This window comes from Sorex araneus, chromosome 1 (assembly GCF_027595985.1).
Source record: "Sorex araneus isolate mSorAra2 chromosome 1, mSorAra2.pri, whole genome shotgun sequence".
Lineage (NCBI taxonomy): Eukaryota > Metazoa > Chordata > Mammalia > Eulipotyphla > Soricidae > Sorex > Sorex araneus.
Genome location: NC_073302.1, coordinates 431,948,537 through 431,976,517, shown reverse-complemented (window position 1 = coordinate 431,976,517; position 27,981 = coordinate 431,948,537). Strand labels below are relative to the sequence as shown.

Sequence of the window (27,981 nt, the reverse complement as noted above, 5' to 3'; positions counted from 1 at the left end):
TGTCAATTATAGAATCCACTCCATCATAGGTCAGAGCAAGAGTACAGTGGGCAGGGCATGCAGCCTACTCAGGTTCAATCCCCTGCCTCCCATACGGTCTCCCAAACACCGCCAGGTGCCAGCTGTGGCCCAACACCCCCCCCCCAAAAAAAAAAAATCCACTCCATCAGAGGTTTATGAAATCACTGGTATTGAGAGAATCTGGTGGGCCAACAACTTTGTGTATATATGAATATCAGAAAAAGGGAAAGAGAGCCAGGACCTCCAAGAAAGCCAGTTTACTGCCGGCATTTAAGCCCCCCAAATCATCAGTGTTCACAAGAACCCTCAGACAGTACCTAGAGGGCTGAGAGAGCTTAGTGGGCTGGAGCAGATGTGGACCTGCGGGAACCCCTGGTTCAATCCCGGAGCACTGCCATGTGCAAGAAGAACCCAGAGATGTAAGCAGCAGTGGGGCGGGATGTCGGGCATGTTCTGGGAACCGCATCTGCCACTTAGGGGAACGAAACACTCAGAAGGTCTGCACGATTATCCAGGGAGCCTTATCCAAAAAGCAAAAAACAATTCAAGTCACACCTGGGAAAGAGTAAAAGAGTAAAATGACCTGGCCCCACTCCTAAGCTGCCGGACTCACTTTGGTTCCTTTCTCTAGAAGGAGGTGGACAGGGCGAAAACAGGAACCTGGACTGCTGAGACACTCTTTGGAGAATCCTCTCCTGCCAGCTTTGAAATCCACCGAGAGTCTTCAGTTCTCAGGGGGTCAAGCCTGGAAATATGGGATCTACACCTGTCACTTGAGCGGACATGTCTTAAACGCCGGGAAACAGAGGCTCCCAGCTCACTATAGAGTGAGCTTCCCTACCGGGAAGGCACGAAGCCAATGCGTGCGCCCTTTCACAGGCAGTTTGAAACCCCGTGGCCTGCTGAGGTGAGAGAGAGGACAGGCTGAGGATGTGCAAGGGCAGCAATCAGAGGTGAGCACTGCTGGGGAGTCCACAGGTGCCAGCACCGAGTCCCCCACTCAGGCCCACTGAGGCCCACCAGAGCGGGTGATTACCTATGTGATTACCTGTCCCGACACCTGCTCTCCCTGGTGCCAACTCAAGCTCAGCCAAGTCTGATCACTTGCACCAAGTCACTCCCATCGTAATATAGGAGGAAAAATATCCCACGAGGGAAAATATTCAGATGCACACTGTCAGGAGGAGGAAGTTTCATCTCAAACACTGGATCACCTCGCACCAAAATAAGACATTTTCAGGTGTAAAATTGCAACAAGCTCTGTCAGGATGAAAAGAGTTTGGGGCTGGAGAGATAGCACAGGGGACAAGGCACTTGGCTTGCACATGGCTAATGCTGGTGAGATCCCTTGTACTGCAGAGGGTTCCCCGAGTACGACCAGGAGTGATCCCTGAGCCCAGAGTAAGGAGTAAGCCTTGAACACCACCCTAAACACCTTCCCTCACTCCCCCCAAAAGGTGAAGCAGAAGACACAAGATGAAAAGAGTTAAGACACAGTTCTGAAATCTGAGGTCCCTGAAAATCATGATCTCTGACTTTGTTTTATTGTGTGTGGGGGGGGGGGCACACCTGATGATGCTCAGGGCTTACTCCTGGCCCTGTACCCAGGGAGTATTGCTGGCGGTGCTTAGGGGACCCATGGGATGTCAGGGATTGAATCTGAGACAGCCGCCTGCCAGCTAAGCACCTTACCCACTGTACTTTCATCACTCTGGACCCGTAACCGCTTTCGATGTGTCACAGGTAGGGTTTCCAGCCTCGCCTCTCCTCCAGGACACTTTGTTGGTGCGTGCCTAGGATGCCCAGCAAAAGGAGACACTGGGAATCTAAGAGATCCGAATTTCCTGTTTACAGATACAGATATACACACGGAGAGACAGCACACCTTAAATCGACTCTCTAGCTCACACATACAGATACACACACATACACAGGGGAGTAAATCATCTTAACGAGTGCCTGGCAAACTCGGCTTTGATAAATATGGAGGGAGGAGCCTCTGGTGAAGGAGTCTGTGCGTGGTCCAGCGTGAAAGTTGCCAGCATCCGTGGCGTCCTCCACGGGTCCAGGGGACAGCGGCTGCTGTGTGTGAGATGCTCTGAAATGGGATGCGGGCTGCGGTAACACCTCCGTCTGCGGAAGGCACACCCGGCGGAGTCTGGAACGCGGAGCACATACTAAGCAGGGGGCACCAAGATGCAGAATGGCTGCATAATTGTTGAACTTGTGCCTCATATATTCAGAGTTAATTTTGGCAACTGATTTCAGTTACGAGAAGGGGGGAGGGGGGAGGGGGGGTGACTTCTCCTGTCCTTCAACTTCCCAGAAATGTATTAGGGATGACAGCCTATGATTGCTGCAGACAGCATCTAATTAACTGTCATTATAAAACACATGTCAGAGCCTGGGGCCCAGGAGGGATCTGATGTCTAATTTCTCTCCAGAATAATAAGAGTCTCCTTTGAAACAAGCTGGTGAATGAATTTTGTTGTCTTATTAATCAACCGATTCCAACCTGACCCTCTCTTTCCCGCCCCTACCTTAAGTCTTTCCTGCCATATCTGCTGCCCAGAAACACCGTGGATGCATATTTTAGGCACGGGATGGATTTAAAACAAGTTCTTGTCAGCTTCTGCTTAGGCAATCTGAATAAAGAGCTACTGTGGAAATATGATATGGAAATGGAAGCTGTTTGTAAAAACTATTAACTTGATAATGAAACAATTATTCCTAAACAACCATGAAAATTACTTACAAGCCTTATTTTCTCTCATTTTGCCACACCACGGATTGTGATTCTATTTTCATTCCTATTAATTAGAACAAAGAATTTAATCCTTTTCTCCCATTATGCCAAAACAAGCATCATTATTAGGGAGCTATCTCGTTTCCAATTAATTTTATTTAGGAATGAGTTGCAGAGACGGAATCATTACTGACGGCTTCTAACGAAGGGGGTCAAGAGAAAATACAGTCAGCATTACAGCAGAAAGTAAGTAAATTTCCTCAGTTCACCTTTCCTGGTCACAAGATTACTCACTGGCTTCCCCAAAGACATCCATGACATTCTGCAACTAACCAAGAAACATCAGCAAGTGAGGGAAAGTAAATAAGAAAAAGGACTGCTGGCCAGCAGAAACTGGTTAGGTTTCAAGAGACACATAGCTAGCGTAACTCTTCCCCCGACCTGCTCCTCTCCAGAACAGTTACAAGCCACATTCACAACCATGGAGAAATTTCTGGGGCTTGGAGGTCAAATTCTGCACCTGTCTTATCTGAATTATGGATAACGGCCAAAACAGTGTTTTTTAAGCTCTGCATCATAACCAGCTTAACCTGTCAGTATAGTGACAGCAAGCAAATAGAACAAAAATAATGTACGGTAGGCAGTAATGTGTGTGTGTGTACATGTGTGTATATACACAGAGTTTAGCACTGTACTGTAGCACTGTCGTCTGGTTGTTCATCGATTTGCTCAAGTGGGCACTGGTAACGTCTCCATTATGAGACTTGTTTCTGTTTTTGGCATATCGAATACACCATGGGTAGCTTGCCAGGCTCTGCTGTGTGGGCAGAATCCTCTCGGTAGCTTGTCGGGCTCTCCGAGAGGGGTGGAGGAATCGAACCTGGGTCAGCCACATGCAAGGCAAACCCACTGTGCTATCACTCCAGTTCATACAGGGAGTAAAGCAAAGAAATAAAACAGCAAATATTCATTAAATACATAAAGAACCCAAAGTCAAATGCACTGGTATATAATGCTCGTAAGTAATGTTATGGGTACTTCAGGCTACACTCACTGCTCCCAACTTTCTGCCACATGGACACAGTAGGGGGAGGATTTTAAGACCAAAAATCTCAAGATAGACTCAGGATTCCTGGAATAGTCAGTTTTAGCTTCTGGCCGACATCGAGGATGCTGGTGAACGTTGGAAAGTGCCCTATTATGTGAATTACTGAAATGTAAAGTAAGCCATGATATTTGTCTAGGTGATCATAGCAGATAATTATGCTCTATTTTTAAAATGCAAAATTATCTTGACTACGTAGTCGGAAGCAGTCACCTAATGGTGGTGCAGTTTAGAGTCAACAACATCCCATAATCTATTTATACACCACACATTTACATCTGCCCGTGAGAGTACTAATAAATAATTACTATATGAAAATCTAAACAGAGGCTTCCTCCACTTCTGTGGCAGTACCCTGTCCAGATGAGACTGGAAAGAGACTTAACAAGGCTAATGGATTATGTAAGCTAGATTGCTACATACAGGAACAACACAGGACAAAACTATTATCTGTCCATACTTCCATCCAGTGAGGTGCAGGGATAAGTAAGGACAGAGGCCAAGGCACTTGCCTTGTATGCAGCCGAGCCCAGTTCGATCCCTGGCACCACCCACATTCTGTAGAGCACCACAGGAGTGATCCCTGAGCACAGAGCCAGAAGTAAGCGCTGAGCACCACTGGATGTGGCCCCAAAGCCAAGCCAAGTCGAACCCAGACCAAGACGTACTTCTACCCACCTACAGAGAATTTACTCGCTCTTCACTACACAAGAAGACAACCGCACGAGGATTAAGCAGCTACACTTTCCATTCTCGGAAACGTCCCTGTCATGAGAGAACACCGTCCTGCGAGCAAATGAAGGTGCCACCAGGGATTCTGTGACATAAACATACGCATGTACTATGGAAGGGGAAGGAAGGAGCAATTTGTTCTCAGGAAAGGCTAATCGGAAGACAGCTGGTACATACACTGGGCCGTGGTTATGGCAAGAGGACAGGAAACAACTGGGCACAGAGCCAGACCCAGAGGCAGAGCACAACGACAAGGGCTATGGGCAGGTGGCGGTGGGGAGGCAGGTCTTCCATGCTTCCCTGGCAAGGGTTCAGAGCAGGGAGCATCACTCTTATTACACGTGTGAACTGGTGAGTACAGGAGAACCATTCCTGTAGACTGCTAATTAAGGCGGAAATAAAAACACTGTACAGAGTAAGAGCCCAGACCCGGGTTCCGCGTGGCACCACCGCATAGGCCGGGCGTGCTCTGTTAAGCAACAGTGAGTTGTTGGCAGAGAGGCAGGCAGGCAGGAGATGACTGTGCAGCCCGAGACTGCTCTGGGCACCGGGGGGCAGAGAAATCTCTGGTCTAGGGCTTCACTTCTTAGACTGTGGACCCCAATCCCGCATGGGTCGTGCGGAACTTTAAAAAGGTCTGTTTTATGCAAGTTGCCTTGTTGATGTGTTATCATGAGTGTTTGGTTTCTGTGTGTGATTTATATCCCCATCTACCTGGCATCATGTAAAACTTGCCTAGGCAGAAAGTGGGAAAATGTTGAAGAAGTCCCAGTGTCGGGCTTGAGAGACAGGACAGTGGATAAGGTTCTCGCCTTTCACTCCATGACCCTGACTGGATGCCTATTACCAGAGATGGCCCCCCGAGCACAGCCGAGTGGCCCCCAAACAACAAATAAGAAACGCTGAGCTTGACTGGTGTTTCTCAACCATTTTCCATCTTTGCAACCTTTCTCCCTTCCTGTATCATCCCCATCCAACCAGACACCACGGGACCCCTTTTATGCACTTTTCACCTGCGGCCCAGCTCCTGGGGACTCACAGGGTGCCACATGGTGTCCAGTCGAGAAACTCTGGTTTAGACTCTGCCCTGAAACCAAGGAAGGAACGCAGGCAAGGTAATGAAGTAGCTGGCTGGGTGTTTCAGCCACTCTCCAGGTGTAGGGGATTCTCAGATGAGAGATAGACGAGAAGGAAGAGAAACGTTAGATGGTTTTCTCTTGGTGTGCACTACTAGGTAGGACAGGAAGTTGATGGACAGACAAAGCCAAATAAAAATAAAAATAGGCACGGGCAACAGACAGGAAGAGGAAGGTGGCAGCTGTGGGAGAGAGAATGGAGTGACCCAAGATAGGTGATGAGTATTAATATTTGGGGGGCAGTAGGGAATAATACTTTTTTTTTTGCTTTTTGGGTCACACCCAGCAATGCACAGGGGTCACTCCTGGCTCATGCACTCAGGAATCACCCCTGGTGGTGCTCAGGGGACCATATGGGATGCTGGGATTTGAACCCGGGTCGGCCGCGTGCAAGGCAAATGCCCTACCCGCTGTGCTATCGCTCCAGGCCCCAATAATACAAATTTTAAAAATCACTTTAAAGATTTCTGTGGGGATCAAGACTACAGTGAAGAAAGTGACCTAGGGGACAAAAGAAGATGTCACCATGTGCTGGAGTGCATGCTCACATGGAGGTGTGCCCCCCCCCCCCCGCACCTTCCCAGGGTTCACATAGTCACCTGGGCACCAGGAGCGGCTGCCTCCAGAGGAGAGAGGGGAGATGCTCACTATGAGCCCATCAGTGAAGTTGATGTCAAAATAAGTCTCTCTTTCAGCACCCACTTAGTATCTAAATGCTGCTCTCTCTAGACTTTATCAAAATACCTTCCCCTAAGACACTTCAGAAACACATGTATATTATATGTTTCTATATAATGTACATATATATGAAGACTCCTTTCAGGGATCATTTCTGTAGTTCGTTACTAGAGAAGTTTCCCTGATCATGTAGAGCTTCCGAGCCCACGAGGAGGAGCCAGAGCATCTGCTCCTGAGCATGAAGCCAGTTCCAGGTGTTGCTTTTGCAACCTTTTTTTTTTAAAAAAAAACATTGAGGATCATTCTTCTCTTCCCTTAGAAGAGGGAGAGGGAGAGGAAGCAGTTCGAGTGGTTCTGGTGAAAAACAAAAATAAAAAACCAACCTATATCTATATATATAATAAAATATATATATAATAAATGTCTCCAGATTTCCCTTCATCTACTTTTATGCTGTGACCCAGTCAACTTGACTGGAGTTTATTTATTTTAAATATTCACCATATCTCTGAGTAGCACTGTAGCACTGTCGTCCCATTGTTCATTTATTTGCTTGAGAGGGCACCAGTAACGTCTCCATTGTGAAACTTGTTGGTACTATTTTTGGCACATCAAATACACCACGGGTAGCTTGCCAGGCTCTGCCATGTGGGTGCGATAATCTCAGTAGCTTGCCAGGCTTTCCGAGAGGGACAGAGGAATGGAACCCGGGTCAGCCACGTGCAAGGCAAACGCCCTACCTGCTGTGCTGTTGCTCCAGACCATCGCTGAGAAAAGAATAATATAAGCTACACATAAATAGATTTCAAGTTAGACAGCAAGGTGGTCTCAAGGGGGTAATGACAACACCATGGGAGATAGAACTGATGTATACAACGGAGAGTGTGTGTGTGTGTGTGTGTGTGTGTGTGTGTGTGTGTGTGTGTTGTGGCGGGGTGGGTGGTGTTGAAAGGGAGGGACATTGGGTCCTTTGGGGAAGGGATGGGCACATTGGTGAGGGACGTGTTGTTGGGATTATGTGCACAGGAAACCACCGTCAACTCTATTGCCAACCAGAGAACCTCAATTAAAAAGAAAGACACCCATCAGTAAGATACCCACTTTCCAGATGGAGGGGAATGTGAACTGGAGGAGCAGTTGCTCTTTCTCATCCCTGACATCCAACCCAGATGTATGTCACTCCTCTAACTTCTTACCTGGCCCTCTCTGAATTGCCACTGCAATTTATTACAATGTTTTCATGCTTGTGGTCTCACCTTCCCTTTCACTCCGTCTGTTTCCTACAGAGTTACTAACTCCTAAAGGAAGCACTGGAAGGGCAAAGACTTTTTAGACGGATAAAGCTGGAGGGAATCTCAGTTCTATCCTTAGTAGCTGTGTGTTCTCGGGGGAGTAATTTCTCTGTTCCCAAATATCTCACCTATGAAATAATTAACTATCTTAAGGTGGTTTTTTTTTTTTTTTGACAGTTGTCTAGTAGAGAGATCGCTGCTTTTCTCTCCTCACTTGAAAAAGTGCCTGGGTTCACACCTCTCAGATCACTGGGGAGAAGCAATTCACATTAAAGATAGATAGTATCGACTGAAGGCTGAATGGGGAAAGGAATGACCGAGCATCCAAAGGAAAATAAAACATGCACTAACTCAATGGGGCAGAGTTCTGACGCAGCCAGAGGCTTGTGGGAGGAAGGTCACGTGACGTGCAGAGTCCCAGTCGCCTGTCAGAGGCTGCCACAGCGATGGCTGTGAGCAGATGTCCTACTGTTAGGGCTAAAGAGAGTGGAGAGCAGGTTATTTGATGTAATGCTGAGGCACTCTTGGGAGGAATCAAACACTTTGCTGTGAACAATCAGAGCCCTGACAGCCTACTGAGTCTCCCTCCCCCACCTCTGGAGAAGACTGGACGTGACACTCAGTTTCTCAGTAGACTGAGGGCCAGTTGGGATACTTTTAACTGTAAAAGATGTGAATCCTTCAGGATTTTGCTTCAGGAATTAATCACTGTAGGTGTAAGGCATCTTGTGTACAAGGTGCTGGGAGAAGATGGCTTTGGGCTAATATCGTTAGCAATAAAAACATGCTATAAGACATAATTTTCTATTAGAGTCAAACAAACAAACAAACAAAACTTCAAAGGGAACCGCTTCCCATAATGCCTTCTCTGTTTCCTGACACTCTATCCCATAAAAGTAAAGGTTACTGAGAAAAAAAATAAAAGTATCCTATTTTTAAGCTCTAAACTGGTGAGTCTGTTGTTTTTTCAGTTTGGACACTCATTGTTCAAGACTTCCATTTTACCCTCAAACTCCCAAGCCTTGCCGCCAAATAATAAAGTTGCAACCGACTGTATTCTCAGTAGAAAATTGCTTGGGTCATAGTTGAATATAATTCACAAACACACAGAATTCTATTAAAGAAACAATTTTTGAAAGATTAAAAGGCAAATTCTACTTGATCCTTTTCTTAGAGATTATTCTTGGCCTTAACCCCAGACCTAGATTAGTATTCCTCTTGGTAAACTCAACTCTAAATTCAGTTCTGTAATTAAAGATTGTCAATGGCACCTAAAGGAATTCTGTGGCAACACCAAATCCAAATCGACTCAAGAAGTCTCGAATTTCCTTGTATAAACATTCCGTGTGATTCTTTAATCCCTGCTGCTGGTGTCCGAGAAGGTCCATGCCATAGGATAGGTTTTCTCTTCTGTTTACACAGGAAAAGAGCAGAAGGTTATGGGGCTATGGTTATGCTCAAAATACGGTCAACTCCCAGTACAAAACTCCAACCAGCCATGGCCATGTCTGGGTTATTCTCAAAGAAGAAATAAGTCTTCCCCTCTTCCCGAGCTTTTACGTGGATCTTTCCCCGCTTCCCTTCTCTTTGCTGCTGTTCTTACACATCATTGGCTGTGGTACCTGCTGGGGAGTTTGCAACCTCTGAGTGCAGTGCTGGCACACTCCAACAGGGTGCTGATGTCACACACAAAATGCATGTCATGGTCACATATGCCGTGGGGGCAGAGCTTGCTGGGGCTGCACATGGTGCTGACACATGTACTTGCAAGGGGCTGGAGCCTCTGGCGATGGTTTTAGCTGTGTTGCCCTCACACACCTGGCCACGTCCTGCAGACCGTGCATCTGTTAGGGCAGTGGGGGGTCCCAGCTGGCAGAAATACATAGACTATGCATGGCGCATGTGGGCAGCACCAGGTAACAAACTCAGGGCCTTATATATGCAAGGCAGGAGCCTCTTCTAGCTGAGGTATCCGCGCTCCCTTCCAGTAACTTAGTTTTTTAAAGAGCAGTTTCCACTAGCAGTCAGGACATGTGTGCTCACCTTCATCTGTCACTCGGAGCATGCTTGTCTGGAAGTGTCCAGGGAGCTCTTGAGGGTGCTCATCCGAAGTCTCCCCAACATCTCCCTCTACGGCCGGACCCCTCCTTCTCAGGAAGGCGTCATGCTGCTGTCCTTCCCTTTACTGCCCTGTCTGCTGTTCCCTCCGCCACTAACTGAACCTCTTTATCTTTGCTCCTTTCCGCCAGCCTGAGTTGCTGTTTTCCTTCCCCACAGTCTATGTCTGTTCTCGATAACATCATTTACGGTCCTAGTTTCAAACCATCGGCCACAGCGAAGATGACTCGCGAGCTTCTCAACCAGCTCTGCACACCTCAGCATTCACCAGCCCACTGAGCCTCTCCACAGCACAGGGGAAAGGAAGTTCAGGTTGTCACGACAACCCCATCACCAGCTCGCCCCCGGGCCCAGGCCCACGGCCCATTGATTGCAATCCAGATCCTCGCTGATGGCATTCTCGTGTGCCCAGCCGCTCAGTGACAAGAGACAGTGACAGAGACAGTGTGCAAGTTGGCTCTGGGGGCGTCTTTTCTTCTTCTCTCAGGCCCATCTCTGCCTTTCAGTTCGGACTTAACTGAGGTCACCACCTCAGAACAAGCCTGGATCTTAGGAGCTGCCTGAGACGGTTCCTCTGCTGAGGACTTTCCATTGGCCCCCTGGGGTTGGGCCACTGAGAAACACACTGCCCACTCCTTAGACACCGAAGACCCTCCCTCACCAAGTGCACAGCTGCTTCCCTGGCTCCGTCTTCCATGGGGGCCCTGGCCAGGAGCTACAGGGCTCTTGGTACTTGCTTGTGGTTGCAGCCCGACTCTGGATGCCCTGGGTCACTGGGTAAATTCTACTTTCCCTTTCTCCAAAGTCTTTCTTTTGTGACTCTTCCACTCCTTGGGTACAAGTGATCAGTCCTTCCCCCTGGCCTCCACGCAACTGCTCACTGGAGAGGCCCACCACCTCTTCCACTAACCTCTTAAGACCGGTGGTGTTTTCAAATCAAGGAAGCTCAGAATTGGGAAAAGTTATGCGGGCCATTGAACAACTCCAGCCAGATTCCGGGGGTGGCACGGCCTTCACCCACAGTCTGCAGCTCTGCTTCTTCTCCAGGTAACCACAGAGAGCAAACACAGCGACCCCTCCACTCGGGTGAGAATGAGGATCCAGTGAGACTCACCATGAAGAGTCCCTCACGTCTCTGCCCCAACTCGAGCTTCTTTTGGATGTGAGAACTGTGAAGTTCTTGGAAGTCTAGTATCAGCAGAAACATACCTGGTGACTCAACATTAGGGGTGCACTGACTCCCTAACTCTAGCATTTTCAAACAAAGCTGTTTAGGATGGGAACAATCTTGGGCTGGAGTGATAGCACAGCGGGTGGGGCATTTGCCTTGCATGTGGTTGACTTGGGTTCGATTCCCAGCATCCCATATGGTCCCCTGAGCACCGCCAGGTGTAATTCCTGAGTTCAGAGCCAGGAGTGACTCCTGTGCATCACCGAGTGTGATAGGATAGGAACAATCTTAAGTAATCAAACTGTAACTGCTGTGTGGAAAACCTTCTCAGAATGCTGAAGGCACAAACAAGTACAGTTCGGAGCAGGATTGCGAAGTGTGAATTCTATCATCTGGCAGGCCTGGGTGTAGGGTTCAGCGCTGCTGGCTGTAGAAAACCAGCCAGTGGCCTGACTTCTAAGAGCCTGAATTTCCTCATCAATGAGTTGGATTCCCACGCCAGCATTATTGCTCTGACAGAACCACTGCAAAGATAAACATGCTAGAAGCTTAGAATGCGCTGAAGGATTAGAAAAGGAGCTTTCCTCATAGTTCCAATGATGCGGGGGTCCAAAAACATTTATCCCGCCTTCACTAAAATGCTCACATCGAGCTGACATTCTGCCTGGAGAGACGATGAATCGTGCTGATTTTACTGTAAGTTTCAGTTGCCCGATGTCTGTCTTGGCACAGGGGACACATTAAAAACAGAGAAGATGATATTAGGAAAACAAAGGCACTTGTTCTAACTACAACTCAGCAGCATGATTCAGTTCTGGGGGATAAAAAAGGGGGTGAGGAGGTAGATAGCACCAGAGTTGGGGTGTCCCCGTGGAGACTGGTAACAGGGCCTTCAAACCCAGATGCTAATTCAGAGCAAAAACGGGCTCCTTTGGATATTAAAAGGGAATGACAAAGGGAATGAGGGAGAAGCTCAAACCTATCTCTGATTTGCTTCGTTATCTAGGATATGTTGCATTTAGAAATTTTTTTTCCTCATTAGAAAATAACCTAAAGTTTTTCTCAAGTCTCCCCTTAACGACTCTGCTTAGATGTTAATAAAAAGAAATCATTTGTGCTCCTATGTGCTACACAGCTCAAGGCAGAATGTGTGAAGACAGACCTCAAAAGTGGAATAAAAAAACCAGACGCAACTCCAGGACAGAAAGATGGGATGGATCAAACACGGATCTGTTCAAAGTCTCTGACAAAAAAAAAAAAAAAATGGGGCACTAATTGGGAACGGCCCTTTCCCTCCGGAAGCCCCACCTCTGGGTAGCTGGCAGGTGAAGCTGCTATCAGACACCCCCAAAGTTGGCAAAGCAGGTCAAATTTGCGAGGCTAAAACCAAACCAACTTATCTGACAACTAAGCGTCAGGCCTTGGTGAGCCTCTTTATTGCCTCCTGACAATGCTCCCTGCTAACCCCTCAGCGAGACATGGAGTGTGGAGTTTAGCGGGGGGTCTGCGGCTGAGGGATAAGCAAAGTGCTCTGAGAGTGGTCAGACAACTTCCCAGGCCATGGCAGGTGAAGCCCTCTGGGCTCTTCATTCTCCCAGACAACATCCTCCCTGGCGTCTGCATAGCCCCGATTCTCTGGTCAGGCCGAAAGGTGAGCATGCGTGATATGGCCTGTAGTACCAGAGCCTTTAGCTCAGGTTTCCATAATCTATTCTTTGAATTTTTGCTATCTACTTACAACACTATTTCTAATTACCCATGTAACTTTTTCTCCTTTTCTACTGTAGTTAATGTGACATGGTTACATTAGTGTTTATGCTTATGCCTGTGGTATACACAACTCCTATCCTTCCACCCCCACCCAAGCTGCTCAAGACTTTTCCATCTTGTCAACGTTCTTCACCAGATTAATGCTATTTTGGAAAAGGGGGGACCCGGCCAGCCTTTTATTCTCTTTTTTTTTTCCTCTTTTTGGATCACTCCTGGCTCTGCACTCAGGAATTACCCTCGGCGGTGATCAGGGAACCATATGGGATGCTGGGAATCGAACCCGGGTCGGCTGCGTGCAAGGCAAACGCCCTACCCACTGTGCTACCACTCCAGTCCCAGCCTTTTATCCCTCTTGCCTGGAGTTCAATGTCTGCCAAGTGACAGTGGGACATCTGAACATCTCTTCTAAATCTGCAATTTCTCTGAACTTTATTAGGGCACTATCTAACTTCATGCAGTTGATATTACCTTCCAATAAGACAAGGACACATTTTAGGTGATGAGGAATCCCTCTCAAAACACATTTTCCATTGGCCAACTGAAGGTTCTTGTCTCACTTTGGTGACAGAGTGAAACTGAAGGGTGAGTTATGACCAGTCTTAGGAACCAGGGGGTAACGTGGGTACCGTCGCTGTTGTTCTCTGTACAGCAGAGATAGCATTTAGACACCCCAGGGAGCCTGCTGAAAGCAGTTGTTTCCAATTGCCATTAGGGGAAAAACAAACACTCAGTTTGGTAATAATATTCTTTCACAGTAGCACTTACCTCTTGATTGGCTAAAAATGGGTAGTGGTCAGAATGATTGCCAACCAGGTAAATAAATCACCTGGCAAATGGCTCCTTCTTGTTCCTTCTCGCTTATTTCCAATTTCGTAGGACACTTAGACACATCAGTGAAATACGTTTCTTTTGCTTCCTATCTAGGGCTTCCACGGCCTCCTCCTCACTCCTGGCTCCATTTTAACAGATTTCCTCTGCTTCGGACAGTTCCGTCTCAAACTCCTACCATCATTCAAGGGAATGTTCCTTGATGAGCCTAGGGATAAACTCCTCTCCATCCCTCCGGGAACACGTCCTATTTATGCCACACTTCTTAACACTGCAACGATTGCTAACTTATTTGGACCTAGAATGAATCTTCAGAGTTGGACAATACTGTCTCCTTGACTGGGCACTTATTGGGGTGAAGAGCTGTGCCTTGACTGTCATTTCCAGCACTGGTTAGCATCATGGCAGACAGTGCATACCTGTAAGAGTGCCTGAGCAGATAAGATCTGTCCCTGCATAGCAGATAAGACCTCTCCCTGCATAGGGACATAGTAGGGAGTGTCTGGGCACATTTGACAAGCACCAGGTATCTGGCCTTGAGTCCTCCCCAGCCCCCCCGCCCCCCAAGAATTATCACCTATGCTTAGTGAGTCATTCCTAACTGCAGCATCTAGCCCTAATTGGGATTGGGCCGGGGCAAAGCAGAGTGGGAAAGGTGATAGGTCAGTAATGCTAAACTTTATGTGATTGGACCAACCCCTTAAGCTAAGACTCTCTATAAAATATGTGTGTCTTTGGCAACAGAGCGAGTGGCCATCAACTGTCTCCCAGAGTGGTTTCTCCACGCACCTGTCATCCTTCGTCACACGTCTGCGGGGAACTGGTGAGCAACGTGTTTGGACACTTTGGGGGAAAAACTGTTCCCCAACACATACCTATTAATGGGAAGGAAAGGCGGCGGGGGTGGGGGTGAACGGCTCCATAGTTTTTATTTTATGTATCACAGAGCGATGTGATTTCACAGGGGGTGACATAGAGCCTGCGAGAACCTTGTACCTCACGAAGAACAACTACACCTCCATCTGTTTGGCATAAATCTCATGGTCCCATTCAAAACTTCTGTTGAAAATAAGATTCCCCACAGTCAAAATTGTATGAGAAGCACTGATTTTAGAAGGCCCCTCTCATTAGCATATTGCTCTTAAAATCGCCTAGAAATGACAACATAGACTTAGTTGTGTGGATAGTTAAGGCATCATAAATAGATGGATAAACTACCAATTTTACTTTTCTTTTTTTTTATGGCTTTTTTTTTTGGTGTGTGTGTGGGGGGGTCCCACCTGGCGATGCTAAGGGGTTGCTCCTGGCTCTTCACTTAGGAATTACCCCTGGTGCTGCTTGGGAGACCATATGGGATGCTGGGGATAGGAGGCAAGAAAGGTTTTCCTTGAATATTTAATCACTTAGTAAACCAATCTGATGATGGTTTGGCAATGTAAACTATTTTTAGTCTAAAACTTTCTAATGCCTAATTGCATTATTCAAAGAACTGATATTCAAAGAACTCACTTCAATTTCAGTCTGCCCAAATTCCATTGAGGCATGTATTTTTCAACTACTATCCTAATGAAATGTCACTACCATTATTTTAGGAAGCATATTACATTGAAATTTAATTTAAATAGAAAGCGGGTTGCTTCCCTTTAAAGAATTACACTGTTTCCTGTGTTAAGCAAATAATAATTAACACAAGTACATACAGTTATAATTAGCAGGGAATTTAATTAAACAAATATGCCAACATAACCAGATGCATGACAAAGTAATTGTAATATGCCTTGCCAATGTATTCTTTCCCACTTCATAGTTCTTACATAGTAATTATAAAGCTATCTCTTTTTGTATAGCACAGAAGTTCTAAATATGAGCCTCCTAAAAGCTGCATTCAAAGTAAAGCAAGCGGATTGAAAGAAATCTTCCTGAAGGAAGGGGGAACTATGGCAAATGAAATCATCCCACAGACACCAGGAGTCTGTTATGTTGATTCTTTGGCTCTGCCTGAAATCCGCCAGATTATCACCTACATATAGTTATAAGGATGAGAGAGAGAGAGATAGAGAGAGAGAGAGGAGAGAGAGAGAGAGAGAGAGAATAAGCCTGAATATACATGATCTCCTAGCAGTAAGTATTCCTTGCTTCAAAAATAAAAACAAACTCACAACACATTGCCAGGAAATTATAGGTTACTTTTGAGTCTCAAAAGAAATTTCTGAGTATACAGAAATGAGTTACAGAAAGGAGAACAACTCTGATTCACAGGTTCAGAGTTAGGAATTTATGCATATTGAACACCAAGAAAGAAAAAAGACAGGTCCGTCTGACAGTTTCCCAGTTTCCCTTTCTATCTTCTTGGCGTATTCAGGGCTTTCTCCTGGCTCTGTGCTCAGGGATCTCTCCTTGGGGTGCTCAGGAGACCATCTGCAGCACAGAGGGTCAGCAGTATGCAAGAGCAGCACATTAACTATATACTATCTCTCTGGAGTCGGCAATTTTCTTATAAAAATGACAATGTATTCAAGGGTAATTAATACAAAAGAGAATGTTTTAATTAGACCATTTCCAGAATAAGTCCAAGTACAAATTTTGACATCAAAATGCTATATTAAGATCTTTTAAACTAGAGGCTGGAGTGATAGCACAGCGGGCAGGGTGTTTGTTTGCCTTGCATGCGCCCAACCTGGGTTTGATTCCCATCATCCTATATGGTCCCTCGAGTACCACCAGGAATGATTCTTGAATGCATGAGCCAGAAGTAACCCCTGTGCATCTGCAGGTGTGACCCAAAAAGTAAAAAAAAAATATCTTAAACTGTATTTCTCCTATATCTACAAAAATTTAAGTCTCTGAATAATTAAGAAATAAATTGTCCAGGATAAACAATACAACATATCAAGTGACAAATTCCCCATTTTCCCTAATAATTAACCTTGGTCTTCAAAATTAGAATAAGCTATTTAAAAAATATTCCACACTTAATGGGGCTGGAGAAATAGTCCAGCAGGTAAGACTGTGTCTGCAAACAGACAACCAGGAATCCATCTCCAGCATCGAATACGGTCCCCTGAACACCACCAGGTAAGTGCAGAGCCAGGGGTAACCTCTGAACAACACTGGGTGTGGTTCCAAAACCAAAAGGCAGGAAGGAAGAAAGGAAGGAAGGAAATATTATTTATTCCTCATACAAAAATATTCTGCTCACCTTATTAAAAATTGTTACCTAGGTGGAATATGTGCACTGGTGAAGGGATGGGTGCTCGAGCATTGTATAACTGAGACTTAAACCTAAAAGCTTTGTAACTTTCCACATGGTGATTCAATTAAAAATAAAAATGTTACCTAACACAGGTCACATATAAACTACTGACAAAATCAGTCAAAAAGCAGGCAGATCATAACTATATCTAATTGGGATTATGTCCATTTAAATATTGTTGAGAAGGCTAAGTGATAGTACAGTGGTTAGGGCGCTTGCCTTGCACACAGATGACCCATGTTCAGCTGCCTGTCACAACGTACAGTCACCCAATTCCCACCAGGAACGAGCTCTGAATGCATACCCAGGAATAAACAATACTAAAAAGAAAATATTATTTGAAATGGCAGTGGCAGTGGGGTTTGGAATGATGATTATGATTTAAAACAACTAGCTAGTAAAAGTGTAAACTCCCTTAGGAACAAAACATGTTCATATTAGAGAAAGAAAATAATTCACAAGCAATATATCATAAAGACAGCATCAGTAATATAACATGTTTCAATGACCTCCATGTAGGTCTACCGAGTTTATAAGTTTTCCACATTTTACCTCACCCAGTGGTCTCTGCAACCAGTGACCTTCCCCTTGTCACTGGTATCTCTATGTATATGCAGCAATGGAGAGCAGAAAGTGGTGTGTATTTGTGTGTGTGTGTGTGTGTGTGTGTGTGTGTGTGTGTAATCACAATCTTCAGATTAGCAAAAGCCTGATCGGTACTGCACCAAGATCCCCACTGGGTTAGCTAACAGCAAAAATAAGTGACCAAGTTACAGAGCACAATTGAAGTTATTTTCTCACCATTTCAAATATTACCCCTAAGAAACATTAACTGGCAACAGGGCCTAAAGCAAACAGAATGAGCCTTTCCTGTAAGACAAGCAGGCAGGTCTGGGGGGACCCGAGGGAAGCTTTGAGCAGAAAGCTTCTAGTGTGAGTCCAGAGGCAGCCTGCTCGGGAAGAAGCAGCTGTCCACTCAGACCCCTGCATACTGGCCCCCTCCTGTGGGACCAGTGGCCATCCCCATACTTAAAGGCAGCCTAAGGCTGTTGCCACAAGGAGAGAGGAGAATGTTTCATCTTCTGACCGGCTAACATAGCCCTGAGAAGACATCTCTTATTCTTCTGACTGGTTCAACATACTCCTGAGAAGATACATCTCTTTTTGCTTTTTTTTTTTTTTGGACCACACCTGAGAAGATCTCTCTCTCTCTCTCTCTCTCTCTCTCTCTCTCTCTCTCTCTCTGTGTGTGTGTGTGTGTCTCTTTTAATTTTTGGACCACACCAGGGTTTATCTCTGGCTCTACAATCAGGAATCACTCTTGTTGGGGATTGGGGACCATATGGGATGCCAGGGGTTGAGCCCAGGTAGGCTGCATGCCAGGCAAGTGCCACTGTTGTATCTAACTATAGGTTCATTGCAGCAGTTCATTGTTCACAAGAGCCAAAATCTGGAAACAACCCAAGTGCCCAAGAACAGACGGCTGGTTAAAGAAACGTTGGTATATCTACACAATGGAATACTATGCAGCTGTTAGGAGAGATGAAGTCATGAAAGTTGCTTATAAGTGGATAAACATGGAGAGTATCATGCTAAGTGAAATGAGTCAGAAAGAGAGGGACAGATATAGAAGGACTGCACTCATTTGTGGAGTATAGAATAACATAACGTGAGACTGACACCCAAGGACAGTAGATACAAGGGCCAGGAAGATTGCTCCATAGCTGGAAGCCTACTTCATGAGCAGGAAGGGGCAGGGGGAAAGAAGGCAGCTAGAATAGAGAAGGGATCACTAAAAAAAAGATGGTTGGAGTAATCAGTCCGGATGGGAGATGTGTGCCGAAAGTAGATAAAGGACCAAACATGATAACCTCTCAGTATCTGTATTGCAAACCATAATGCCCCAAAGTAGAAAAAGAGTATGGGGAATACTGTCTGCCATAGAGGTAGTGGGAGGGTGGGAAGGGGGGCGGTAAATGGGGATATTGGTGGTGGGGAATGTGCACTGGTGGGGGGATGGGTATTTGATCATTGTGTGATTGTAACTCAAACATGAAAGCTTGTAACTGTATCTTACGATGATTCAATAAAATTTTAAAAAATATAACTTTTTTTTAAAAGGGCAAGGGTATCCAAAGGATGGTCATTCCTTAAATTGAGACCTTTCATAACCATTTTTGAAAATATATGCCAATCCTAGCAAACTCAGTGCCCTGATTTATGTTTAATATTTAAGAACATCAGTGAAATTGTGGGAGGCAGAAAGAACTGCAGGCAGGTGAAATAAATGGACATTGCTTATTAAGTTATATGCATATAAATATTTGTTGTAATTTCTTTATCTATTCATCTATTATTGGATATTTAGATTATTCCATATCCTGACAACTATACTTAGAGCTGTGATGATTGTAGGTATGTATACATCTTACATCTTTTAGAATTAGTGTTTTTGTGATCTTGGGGTCAATACCAGGAAGTGGTTATTTTCATTTCTTATACTAGATTTGGACCGGAGCAATAGCATAGCTGGTAGGGCATTTGCCTTGCACACGGCTGACCTGGGTTCAATTCCTCCGTCCCTCTCTGAGAGCTGGGCAAGCTACCGAGAGTATCCTGCCCACTCAGCAGAGCCTGGCAAGCTACCCGAGGCATATTCAATATGCCAAAAAACAGTAACAATAAGTCTCACAATGGAGACATTACTGGTGCCCACTCAGGCAAATCGATGAACAGCAGAACAGTGTTACAGAGCTAGTTATTAAGTTGAATCAGCTGTGTATGCCTGGCAGCTTGCAACTTCATTTATCTCGAATTTACTAATTAATTTGGGTAAATGAAAATTTCCTCTTCACAAGGGCAAGGGAGCCCAATATTGTCCCTTTAATAACACTATCTAAGATAAGGTGAGAGGTCACCATGTTAAGAAATATTACTAAGCCACAAAGAGTTAAACTTTCTTAGGGCTTTACTTTTTTTTTAAGTTACAAAAATCAAAATACTAAGAAACTTTCAAGTATCACAATATGATAATATGGCCATTCCCAGGACTGTGGGATCGAAAAGCAAAAATATCCAGTAGAATTCTATCAAACTGCTGTTGGAAAACTCCATTTTCTCCACATCCCTTCCCCAAATTCTATAATAAAAAAAAAGTATGATCTTGCTCTCTTGGATCTCTCTTTCCTTTCTGATGAACATTAAACAGCAAGGGATCGTGTAAGACAGTGACACCAATTGTTATCCTTTATTAAGCACTATTTCAGAATTTGTATAGTCACTTATTTAATCCTCCCAACTACCCCATGAAGGCATTTCACAGCTGAGCAAAAGAGGATGTGAAGAGATTAAGTAACTGCCTGCAATCTTATCAGTGAACAAAGGGAGCCAAGACTTCAATTTTCCTGATTTCAGAAGTGTGTTCTTCACCACTTACCACATCCAATAAACCAACCAAAATAACTACATTCTCCAACCCCCCACCCCTCAGGTGAGGCGCTGTACAGGGAAGGGGATATGGAAAGGAGAGGCATGGCCTCAAGCTCTCAGATCAGACTTCTATTAACATAATAAACACTGGATGCAAACACATATCGTTGGTGACTTAAAAAAGAGAAGAGCATTTACTCTCAGTGCAAGTCTTCCTTTAAATCAACCTAACCGCCATTCATAAGAGATTCATAAGAGATTCATAAGAGAATCAACCTAACCGCCATTTATAAGAGATTCTGTGTGAGCCCCCAGCTGTTATTAATACCACCCCTAAACCTGTTAGAAACGCAGATTTCCATGGTTCACGAGAACATGCTGTTTGTGGGCCAAAGGAGATATCTTTACAAACTGGTATCCAAAAAAGGAATTATGGCTAAGAGTCTCGTGCTCTACTGAATGAGCTAACTGGGCACTTAAAAAAATAATTATTTTCAATGTCCTTCCACACTATGAAAGTGCTATGTCCATCCAAAATGATGAATTCAAAGAAAAGAATTACCACTGTCAATGTTTTGCTATACTTTCTTGTCATTTTTCCTGCTCGTAAGTAGCATTTTACATGATTAAGATTACAATGTATGTACTACTCTGATATTATTATTTTTTCCACCTTTTTTTTTTATTCCAGACACTTTTCAGTATCAGGAAATACACCTGGTAAACATTTTAGTTAGCATGTAAAACTACAGCATATGAACATAGCATATCCTCTATTTGTAACTAATTTGTTTCCAAATTTCTATTATCATAAAACAGGTAGTAAGGTTAAGATATTTGTGCAAAAATATTTACTCACATATTAGCATATTATTTTGGTATAAAAAATCCATAGGTAAAAAACACAGTTTAAAAGAGTTTTGTCCATAGAGGTTACATCAGTGTTCCAACCAAGACTGATATCATTTGACAAAAGGGAATGACTTAATTTCAGTTTTCAGTTTCTAGCAATGCTGTACTTGTTATGTAGTAAAAAATACTTAGGACATTTTTGCACATATATGATCTCATTCATTAATTTTTACTATGTACTCTAAGTCATATGAATTCTCCCTTTTTCAGTTAAAATTGGGTGAAAGGAAACATTTCACACTGCTCAAACTTAATAGCTTGATTTGCAGGAGTGGAAATTATATCGCTTACAGAGTGATAAGATTTTCCACCTACTGAGGACACAAGACATATGAACAGAAACAGAGAATAAAAAATAAAAGTCTTGTCATTAGTCTCAGCATCACCCGGGGTTCCACTCCAAGCTCTGCTTCCTCCTATAACCAGTTACGCAATGAAGTCATACACATTAAATGGTATTTTTCAAAAGAAGCAGATGGAAAGACCAGACATGAAAAAGATAACCTCAAGAGCAGTGAAAAGGGAACCAATGACATCTTCGTATACCGTCTCCTCATTCATTTTACAAACTCACTTCCCTCAAGTTTCACGTGAGCAGATCCAGGAAAACCCAATCTGAATTGCACACTTGGTCAGTACCACTCAGGTTGAAATCTGCATGCCGAAAGTAGACTATAGACCTAATATGATGGCCACTCAATACCTCTACTGCAAACTATAACAACCAACAGGAGAGAGAACAAAAGGGAATGCCCTGCCGCAGAGGCAGGGTGGGGTGATGGGGGTTCGGGTGGGGGTGGTGGGAGGGATACTGGGAACACTGGTGGAGGAGAATGGGCACTGGTGGAGGGATGTAAATGAAATGCAAACATGAAATTTCATAAGATTGTGACTGTATCTCACGGTGATTCACTAATAAAAAATGATAAAAACCAAGTGAAAGTGCTTGCTTACTATCAGCAACTAATACTCATGATTAATACTAACAGCCTAGTCATTAATAATTACTAAAAGCAAGTTGCACGGGGAATGCACGGGGAAGTGGCTGTGGCTGAACCAATATGGAGAAGTCACATCAAGCAATTGTCAAAGGCAACTGCACATTGAAAAGTAAATCGAATGCCAGCCAAGCAATGTGGTGGACCTGGGAAGAGTGGTGAACTATATTTCCCACAATCTAAGTCCAGCCCCAGCTGTCCCTGAAGTAGCTAGGGGACCTTCATTAAACCCGCAGCCCATTTTATGCATAGGTCACTCTGCAAAAAGAGAGAGATCCATTGAGCTCTGAAGTCTCTTTCCAGTTCTAACTTCTCTAAAGATGCTGACATCTGGGTAATACTATATAGGCTGTCTCTTTCCCTTAAATCTGGCAACAGTACATTCTATCAAGGGAGACACAGCAAATCTTTCAAAATAGGCTCTTAAGAACCCTTAAACTCTCACATATGCTAAAAAAAATAAAAGGCTTTTATGAGTTTCATGAGTCTGTTTCCGATGATTTAAAAGAAATAGTATTATCCACGCTAATTAAATCATTTCATCTGTGTGGCTCTGTGCAATCGTTGGGATTGTTCCAAAAATGCTCCTTCGGGTACCTTCTGCTGACATTGTTGTGTTCGAAATTTCAGAGGTAAACATCAACAGAAAAATGCTAATCTTCCTTTAAGACTTCTTAATTAGGGAAGGTTGAAACCCCAGTGGATTTCTTGTTAATACTAAATTCTTAATTTATCGGTTTGCTTGCTCTCTCACTTACAGCTGGTAGTATAATACATGTGGATTTGGGAGCTGGGCTGTGAATGAGCTGTCTTGTTTTTAATCATCGGATTGTAAAGCTTGGTATTTTAGGCCAAAACCTGACAGAAAGTCTAAGTGATTATATATACATTTATATAATTACGTATGCATATATAACTTCTGTTTATATGTTTATCTGAGATAATATACTTTAAAAAAATTCCTTCTGTGATAATTCCGTTGTGTCAAGTATTGCTTGCATTAATTAGGCAGACATTTCTTTGGGCTCAGAAATATTTCTGTCAAACAGAACTTTCTCAGAGAGGGATACAGAATGATTGCAACTCATTTGTGGGATATATAAATAAAAATAACATAGTATGAGATTAATATTCAAGGGTAGCAGAAACAAGGGTCGGGAGGACTGGTCCACTGCTGGAAGCTTGCTGCAAGTAGAGGGGGGCGGTTAGGACGAAGAAGGGACCACGATGGCAATGACAGTTAGAAATGATCACTCTGGACAAGAACTGAGTGTTGAGAGTAGGTAAAGGGACATACATACTGTGTCACTCTCTGTACCACAAATCATAATACCCATATGGACAAAGAGGAGAGAGAGAGACAGAGACAGAGACAGACAGAGACAGACACACAGAGAGACAGAGACACAGACACAGACACAGAGAGACAGAGAGACACAGAGAGAGCACATAAACCTGTGACAGGCAGGCTGGGGTGGCCTTGGGGGCTGGGGGTGGTGGCAGGAGGGAAACTGGGGACACTGGAGGTGGGAAATGTATACTGATGAAGGGATGGTATCGGCACATCCTCCTATGACTGAAACTCAATCATGAACAATTTTGTAACTGTGTGTCTCTCAGTAATTAATAATAATAATAATAACAACAACAACAACAACAACAAAGAACAAGCAGACAGGGCTGGAGCGATAGCACAGCAGGTAGGGTGTTTGCCTTGCACGTGGCCGACCCGGGTTCGAATCCCAGCACCCCATATGGTCCCCTGAGCACCGCCAGGGGTAATTCCTGAGTGCATGAGCCAGGAATGACCCTGTGCATTGCCAGGTGTGACCTAAAAAGCAAAAAAAAAGAAACAAGCAGAACTTTCTCTTAAATTTTCTTTTAAACCCGACTGGTAGAATGCTACAATTAGACATGCTGGTATACCTTAAGACATTTTTTTATTTATTTTAGGAAGGTTGGTTTTGTAGTGAAATGGCAATAATGCTGGCTTTGCTAATTAGCAGAAGAGGAGACACATCCCCCAGACCCCTGACATCCCCGACATTCCCCCCAATATCCCAAATTCAAATGAGGCCTGGAATTGGGCCACATCAGGCCCAGCGGGATGTAGGGGAGAGAGAAGGGTGAGGGGCAGTCCTGTAGGGAGAGGCCGAGGACTGGGAACCTGTTACCAAAGCCATCAAATACGGACTTGAAAGGAGCTGGGCTCCCCTTATTTGTCGCCTCCCAGCCCCCCGCCCCCTGGACTGGAACAATGACATTAAATATGCAGATGGTGAATATCCTCTCATTTCCCATCTTATCATGAAAATAACCTTCTGAAAAAGGTTTCCAGACTGGCTAAGAGTATGACACATACTCAAAAGTAGCTACAGCATGGACACTCTACACCCCCACATGTTATTCTTTCTTTTTTTTAAAAAATTTTTGTTATTGAATCACCATGTGGAAAGTTACAAAGCTTTCAGGCTTAAATCTCAGTTACACAATGCTCGAATACCCATCCCTTCACCCGTGCACATATTCCACCACCAAGAACCACAGTAAACCTCCCCACCCCGCCTGTGTAACTGATAAATTTCACTTTACGTTCTCTTTACTTTGATTACATACAAACAAAAAAAAACTCATTATTATTGTTTGGAGCTCTCCCCCCAGAGTTGGACCTGCTGGAAAGGAAGCATTTGCTAATTTGTTTTCCACTGCCGAGAATGAAGAGATATGAGGTCGTGTGGCCACAGTAGCGGCCCTGAGGTTCTAGATTCCTGTATTTTAGTATTTTAGTGACTGAGTCCAGAGGGGTTTCTGCCAGAGGTTGCATCATTGCTAGCTCAGATTCTTAACTGAAAAACACCTCCCCGCTCGAGGACAGGGCCCTTGGAACATCTCTGCTCCTCAAACTGGCTGGACTCTGTCCCAATCGCCATGTCCAGGGGCTCTGTGACAAGCCTCCCTCCACGGAATGCAACATCGCAATGGGATGCATCACAGCCAAGAGAGGAAAGCTCAGGCCATCCCGAGATAGGGCCCACAGGGGCGCGGGCTCCTCCCGACGTTCCCATGGCCCAGTGGATTGACAGGGACTCGAACTGGCCACGTTCGATTCTAAACTGCATGTTCTGTTCCCTCCACATCCCACTGTCTTCTCCTACAGGCTGATTCTCTGCCACGGCGAAAAGCAGGTCAGGTCCCCGGAAGTACTCACTGAACGTTCGTTCTACTTTCACCTGTCCCAGGGGCTTACACCCCTCTTCCTCCTACCCCTCCATTAGAAGGTCCCCTCAGCTAGACCCTCCTTTTAGCTTTCATTCTTGGAGAAACCTTAAAAAAAAGCATTCTCAAAGTACCCGATGACAGCGTATTGCTTAGATAGTCACGGAAGAGACTAGAGTGGGTGACTCTGAAATGCTGCTTATTACTGGGACTTGGAGCGGAATCCTAAGTTCAATTTACAGAACTGTGTGGCCATGAAAAACTTAGGGAATCCTATTAAGCCCAAACTTCTTCATCTATAACCTAAGGAAGGATGCTGAATGACTGCCTTTAAACGGACAACGGTTAAATTAATTTTAAGTCTGTGCTTAGCTAGGTATTTAGTAAATACCCAAGTGCTTTAGATGTGGTTTTGATTATATTCATTAATGTTACATCATCATCTTCTCAATATTAGCCATAGCCATGTGAATTTTAGACAAAGTCATAGAAGAGAAATAAAGAATATTGTGGTCATACATATTCAGGAAATACTATGTTAAATAAAACAAAATAGGTTTCTCTTTTTTAAGCCACAGGACCTAGCATACTCATTATCCTAAGGAGTAATGAAGTAGCAAGAATAGAGTTAGCTATAATATTTTCCAATCATTCCTATTTGATTATGGAATTCTTTCCCTGCTTAAAACCTAACATCTTACAAAGCAATGGAATTCTACGACACACCATTTAAGGAAAAGTACCTCAACTCAAAGATTTGAATGGAATAATTTCAGGCACTGATGTAAACTTGAGACAGGAGAGTTCTGGCATAAGGAGCAATCCCTGAACTCCACAGAATTTCATCACACAGAAACATTCTGTCCCACTTCTCTGCTGCTGGCCACCCTCATTTCTCACCTACATGCTCAGAAGTACCTTAGTACTTCAGCATTTATTCCCGAAAGCACTGAAACTGCCAAAGCATGTTAATTCTTGGTTTTCCCTCTTGAACAACATGATTTTAATATTCTTTATAACTTAGACTGAAAAGGCAAAATCTACCACGATTCAATCAAAGGACAATGTATCTTAGACTGTTAAAACTTAGAGATTAACTAAAAAAAATCCTTTTGGCTACTGGGGAGGAAAAAGTAATGCTATATATCCACATATACATGACGCTATGTTTATGTATAAACACACACAGTGCATCTCTCTCAAACAACACATATGTATATCCACATACATACTTTTCAGTGTCATACAGCACTGAATGAAATTAAAGCTGTATATGTGCTTCTGTATTCCTTATTAAAATAAACAAAGTAGTAATAAAAAGAGAGAACATCTATTCATTCCCAACATGTTCATGATGTTATACACTGTTTACTACAGAAACCCTCTTGTGTACAGCTGGCTGCCTGGAGTGTGTGTCTCTGCCTAGAACAGAGTCCAGGACCTTTTGTCTTTTCTTCCTAGAGCCTTGAATACCATCAGCATTTGATTAATATGCATCCTGTAAAAAATCTCTACATTGGTTTAATTATTTTGTATTGCCCTCATGACTTCCCATCTGGATCACAATCACTAGTGTAGCCATTAGAAATGATTTCTAAAAGGTTCAGCTGCCTGGTCAACACCACAATGAACACAAGTGTGCATTTCTTTCATTTTTTTTAGATTTGTGGGGTGTTGAGAGAGGGGAGCGGAAAGAGAGGGAGAGAAGGAGAGGGAGAGGGAGGGAGAGAGGGAGACAGAGGGAGAGGGAGAGAGAAAATGAGAGAGGAAGAGAAAGGGATAGAGGGTGGGACAGAGGGAGAGAGAGAGAGAAGGAGAGAGGTAGACAGTGCGCACATAACTAAAGGAACTAGGGAACCATGCAGTGCTAGAATACACATGGGGGTTTTCATGTCCAAAGTAAGTGTTCCAGCCTTCTGAGCAATCTCCCCAGTCAGATTCATGTTTTTGTGTGAGTTGAATAACCCCGGGTACTCAACAACAGAGGAGTAGACAAAAATGATGGGGTCCTCATTCCTACTTGGTACATAAACAAAGTCCAACCGAAAACTAATGCTTAGACTGAAAACAGAACTGAGGTCGCTGAAGATGGGGGGTGGGCAGGCGAATAGTGGAGGGGGGACCCAGCAGACTGTCCAAGGTGATGGGGAGCTGACACTGAGGTGACAGATATGATACAGGAACACTGAACCCTAAAACATAAACTTGTATAGCCTCATACACCAATATCACCACCATCAAAACTTTTGAAAAATTATAGAAAGAGTGAATTTCCCCCCAAATAAAAGCAAGATCGCTCTCTCATTTTTCTGGATAAGGAAACAGCTCTTGGAACGAAACCACCTGAGTTTCAATTCCTGTTTCTCTACTTTGTGTGTCAAGTTAGATAAGCTACTTAAATGCTGTAAGACCCAGTCTCCTCAAAAATCTGCTTGAGGATGGGGAGGATAATAATAGCACCAAATTCAAGTTTTCCAGAGAAGCAGAACAGGATGTGACATATCTAAGTCTATATCTATCTGTATCTATATCTGTATCTATATAAGTATCTATATCTACATAGCTGTAGCTATGTA

The 27,981-nt window shown here is 44.1% G+C and overlaps 1 protein-coding gene and 1 non-coding gene across 2 annotated transcripts in view; one reads left to right on the top strand and one right to left on the bottom strand.

Moving 5' to 3' along the window:
* The window catches only part of EXOC4 (exocyst complex component 4), an 858,640-nt gene that overhangs the window by 321,664 nt on the left and 508,995 nt on the right, over window positions 1-27,981 (bottom strand). The window lies entirely within an intron of this gene.
* Window positions 6,550-6,771, top strand: LOC129401180 (small nucleolar RNA U3). The gene has a single exon (XR_008628133.1). It is a non-coding gene; the product is annotated as a small nucleolar RNA U3 (small nucleolar RNA).